The following is a 5,713-nucleotide window of genomic DNA, read 5'->3' as shown; positions in this document are numbered from 1 at the left end:
ATATAATAAATTCAGAAATTCTAGAATATTAGTAAATCATTGAAAAATAATCCATAACTCGGATGAAAAAGTGTTACACATGAAAGTTGCTCAGAACGACAAGACAAATTCGAATGCGCGGTCAGTTCGTCCGCCGCATGTCCCTATCATAGCGGACATGCAACCTTTCCCCTCTAGTTTGTCTGTCCGAAAATGCCAAACTTCGGGAAAGCATTCCCGGATGTTATCCCCCTTCGCCGGTAGCGTGCAGCACATGGTTAGAGCACGTCTAGCTCTGCCTGCTGTCCTGTTATGCTCTTGCTTGCTATGTATTTACTGTTTCTCCCCCCTCTTCTCTTTGGTAGACCTTGTGATGGCTCCCGTTGCCACTGTGATTGACTATGTCACCGACGACCCCTCCTTCTCATCTGAGCAACCAGGCAAGCCCTCCCTTGATCACCAGATATCACCTATTCTTCTTTCTACTGCTTGCATTAGAGTAGTGTAGCATGTTACTGCTTTCCGTTAATCCTATCCTGATGCATAGCCTGTCATTGTTGCTACAGTTATTGATACCTTACCTGCAATCCTAAATGCTTAGTATAGGATGCTAGTTTATCATCAGTGGCCCTACATTCTTGTCTGTCTGCCATGCTATACATTCTTGTCTGTTTGTCTGCCACGGGTATATATTTACATACATAATATATGATACTTGGGGTGACTAAAGTCGGGTCGGCTCGTAGAGTACCCGCGAGTGATTCACGGATTGGGTCCGAAAGGACGTTTGTCCCGGCGGCCCTCTAAGTGGATCTTTGTGGCGGAGCGACATGGCAGGTTGAGACCACCTAAGAGAGAGGTGGGCCTGGCCCAGGTCGGCGTCCACGGTTAATTCAATTAACACGCTTAAAGAGATCTGGGTATTTGATCTGAGTCTAGCCATTGGCCTATACGCACGAACCAACTACACGGGAACAGTTATGGGCACTCATGTCATGGTATCAGCTGAAGCCTTCATGACGTCAGCGACTGAGCGGCGCGTGCCGGATTGGACTGGAACGCCTGCTCTTGTATTAGGGAGGCTAGGTCTGCTTCCGACTGCCCATACAACATGCAGGTGTGCAATGGGCGATGGGCCCAGACCCCTGCGCCATAGGAGTTAGACCGACGTGCTGACCTCTCTGTTGTGCCTAGGTAGGGCTACAACGTGTTGATCTTCTGAGGCCGGGCATGAGCCAGGAAAGTATGTCCCACCAAAGGGGATCGAGCGTGTTGGGAAATGTGGTGCACCCCTGCAGGGAAGTTTGTCTATTCGAATAGCCGTGTCCCTCGGTAAAAGGATGACCCAGAGTTGTACCTTGACCTTTTGACAACTAGAACCAGAATCTTAATAAAACACACCCTTCCAAGTGCCAGATACAACCGATGATCGCTCTCTCACAGCGCAACGAGGGGAGGATCGCCGGGTAGGTTTATGCTATGCGATGATACTTGGTGAACTTACCATCTACTCTCTTCTACATGCTGCAAGATGGAGGCGGCCAGAAGCGTAGTCTTTGACAGGACTAGCTATCCACCTCTTATTCCGGCATTCTGCAGTTCAGTCCACATATACTACCCCCTTTCATTAATACCAATGCATATGTAGTGTAGCTCCTTGCTTGCGAGTACTTTGGATGAGTACTCACAGTTTCTTTGCTTCCCCTTTTCCCCCTTTCTATACCCGATTGTTGCAACCAGACGATGGAGTCCAGGAGCCAGACGCCACCATCGTTGACAACTTCTACTACACTGGAGGTGCCTACTACTACGTGCAGGCCGCTGACGGCGACCAGGAGTAGTTTAGGAGGATCCCGGGCAGGAGGCCTGCGCCTCTTTCGATATGTATCCTAGTTTGTGCTAGCCTTCTTAAGGCAAATTTGTTTACTTATGTCTGTACTCATATATTGTTGCTTTCTCTGACTTGTCTATGATCGAGCCCTTGTATTCGAGCCCTCGAGGCCCCTGGCTTGTAATATGATGCTTGTATGATTTATTTTATTTGTAGAGTTGCGCTGTGATATCTTCCCGTGAGTCCTTGATCTTGATCGTACACGTTTGCGTGTATGATTAGTGTACGGTCAAATCGGGGGCGTCACAAGTTGGTATCAGAGCCGACTGCCTGTAGGTAGCCCCCTTCCCAACTCCTTGGCCGAAGTTGAGTCTAACCATCCAAAACTGTTTTACTAACATGGATGTGTGTCTCACGGGCCCACGTTGCCATTGGGTGGTATTAGGATCTTTTATTCCTCGTCTATACTCTGGGACTCTTATCTCTCTTCTACTCGAGCTAAATGGTTTTACTAACTCTAACTCTATGTTCTCGTAACTACTTCCTCCGGAGAGGCACTCGATACAGATGATCGCTTGATGCCCTAGAAGATTTCGAAGTTACTCTCCGATGTTCCCTCGATACCTTGTGCCATCGCTTTTGCAATTCGATTCCATCGATAAACCCCAATGGATAACCAAGTACACCTGCCATTCATACAATGATTCCTCGTTGATCTTGTTATTATAAGATACCTCAAAATTCTCTCTATTGTTTTGAGAATACTTTGTGCCTACTGCCTTGCAGTTCTTTGCCACATGAATACCCCTATGGATATTTTCTCGCACTTACCAAGTATCCGCTCATCACCAGTTGTTCAGGCGTTTCACAAAAGTCTTCGATATACTATTCGATCCTCTGAAAATCCTTAGCAGCTTATTGCTCTACAAATACTTGTCTGCTTGCATGAGGGATGCTTCCCATATGCCTAGAAATATCCATTTGTCTCCTTTGACACCGTCATGTTGATCCTATTGATTCAACATGAGTGCGAATGCACACAATCATCGGTTGATCCTTTTAAATTATATTTCTGGCTCAGTTGTCATTTTGAACATGAGTTGGTTATCGACCAATCAAATTGCCATCGATTGTACCCCTAAGTCTATTCAACTTATCTTTTTTAATCAGAACGTTGGCTTTTGATCCCTTGATTTGGAAATGATAATTCCTTTGTATTTGAGCTTTGAATTAGTCAGTTTTTCTATAATCCGATGCCCTTTCGTTCCTAATTCCTCTGGTAGAGTATCGATACTCGCATCAGTTCCGTTGTAGACCACAAGACCCATTGTTGGATTATTATCCGACAGTGTCCTTCCTATTCAATAACCTTGTGAGCCTTCGCATGGGTATATAACGCCTTTGGTAATTTGTATCCTCTGCTTTGTTAACCATACCCTACTTTCGAGCTTGTATTATTTACTCCGAAGTTTGTGGTATATGTTCCTAAGATGCCCCGATGGGTTGAACCAATGCCTTCCCTAATTTGTGTGAACCCGGAAATTTCTATGGGTCATACTCTACTGGTGTTATGCCAGATAAAAATTTCTACACTACAACTTCGTCAAATGCGAGAAGTAATTGAGAGGTTATGCATTGAAGAAGTGGGAGTCGACCTTGAACTTTGTGTTCATGCCCATGGACCCGATGTAGGACTTATCATGGAAGCTGCTCGTAAAAATAATTATTTCCTTGGTACTAATTCATCTTGCACATGTGTATTGATCTTTTGTAATCATGGTTTCGGCCATATTAATATCTCTTGATTCCTTTCTCAGACAGGTTAGAATACTTGTCTTCAGCAAATCGATCTGCCTGTCTAACCTCTATACTGAACCACCTCGAGTATTAACCCCCCTACTATCTCGAGGATATCATCCTATTGTACTACGTTCTATGAATTTTCTGATGGAGTGATACTTTTCCCTGTCATAGTCACTCCACGGGTTCTGGATTGTCGTCAACCGAGACCACCGAACAATGCATCGATTTTGCTCGGTGATTCAAAAGCCCTAGTACTTGTTGTTGGGAAGTTTACTACTCCATCATGCCATCCCTAGCCTGATCGGCTACATATTTATCGTGCTAATCCTAACCGTGCTTATAGGTCCTCCTTTTTCGGTGCACATTTTATTTCGCAATGAGCTAAGTCGGTGTCAAACTTTCATCATCCTATCGTTTTGCTTGCATAGCCTGAGTTCGAGCGTAATATCCGTGGTCCCATTGACCTTGAACTTTATTCCATCTGATTTGATCATTTTGCTGATTGACTTCATCTTCTTGTAACCCCTCGCCAAATGCGTCATGATCAGTGTCGGTGTCAAAACCGGCGGATCTCGGGTAGGGAGTCCCGAACTATGCGTCTAGGCCGGATGGTAACAGGAGGCAAGGGACACGAAGTTTTACCCAGGTTCGGGCCCTCTCGATGGAGGTAAAACCCTACGTCCTGCTTGATTAATATTGATGATATGGGTAGTACAAGAGTAGATCTACTGCGAGATCAGAGAGGCTAAACCCTAGAAGCTAGCCTATGGTATGATTGTTGATGTGTATGTTGTCCTACGGACTAAAACCCTCCGGTTTATATAGACACCGGATAGGGTTAGGGTTACATAGAGTCGGTTACAATGGTAGGAGATCTTCATATCCGTATCGCCAAGCTTGCCTTCCACGCCAAGAAAAGTCCCTTCCGGACACGGGACAGAGTCTTCAATCTTGCATCTTCATAGTCCAGGAGTCCGGCTGAAGGTATAGTTCGGCTATCCGAACACCCCCTAATCCAGGACTCCCTCAGTAGCCCCTGAACCAGGCTTCAATGACGACGAGTCCGGCACGCAGTTTGTCTTCGGCATTGCAAGGCGGGTTCCTCCTCCAAGTACTTCATAGAAGATTTTGAACACAAAGATAGTGTCCGGCTCTGCAAAATAAGTTTCCACATATTGCCATAGAGAGAATAATATTTACACAAATCTAATCTGCTGACGTATTTCGTAGCGTGACATACCACGGCCAAGCCTTTATCCGAGTCGTTTCAGTATCCCACCTCAGCGCGTTATGCGAGGCGGTTTCCTTAGCATGTCTTGTTAAAGCAGAGTTCGTGTCCCCTTATTCCGGGATTCTCATCAATACGGGCGTGGGTAACCAAACCGCTTCTAGGATTCCTAGATCATAGGCAAGTCCAAACGGACACGGAGAGGACGCTCGATATCCACCCTCTTTATAAAGGGATAAGGCCTTTTATTTTTCCCTCCCGTGCTCAATTGAATCCTTCCCCCACCTCAAGCTCAAACGCCCAAAGTTCAGGTCAGGCGCTCCGAACCTTCAGCCATGTCCGGATCTAGCCTTCAAGGCCGATGGGTGCCTTCCTCCGTCACGGAAGAAGACGTCAAAAAGTTGAGGGAGGACAGATATCTGACCGCCGAGATTCTGCATCGGCTGCCTCCCCGGGGGCAGGCCGTCCCCTCCCCCGAACCCAACGAGAGCGTCATGTTCGTCTCCCACTTCCTCCGAGGTCTAGGCCTTGCATTGGATCCTTTTGTCAGGGGCTTGATGTTTTACTATGGGCTAGATTTCCATGATCTAGCTCCGGACTCCTTTCTCCATATCATGACGTTTATTGTTGTGTGCAAGGCCTTCCTCCGGGTTACCCCTCACTTTGGCCTATGGCTCAAGACTTTTGAAGTAAAGCCGAAGATGATCGAGGGGCAACATGCGGCGTGTGGAGGTGCCTCAATACGCAAGATGACAGGAGCTGCGTGGCCCAAAGGTTCCATTCCAGAGGTGTCTGAATTGTGGCAACAGGAGTGGTTCTACATCACGGCTCCTAGAAGTGCCAAGTGGGCGACCGCCCCCGTTTTCCGCCCG

Source organism: Triticum dicoccoides, chromosome 1A (genome assembly GCF_002162155.2).
Source record: "Triticum dicoccoides isolate Atlit2015 ecotype Zavitan chromosome 1A, WEW_v2.0, whole genome shotgun sequence".
Taxonomy (NCBI): Eukaryota; Viridiplantae; Streptophyta; class Magnoliopsida; order Poales; family Poaceae; genus Triticum; species Triticum dicoccoides.
The sequence above is the reverse complement of the archived record's forward strand: the minus strand, read 5'-3'. Positions refer to the sequence as shown.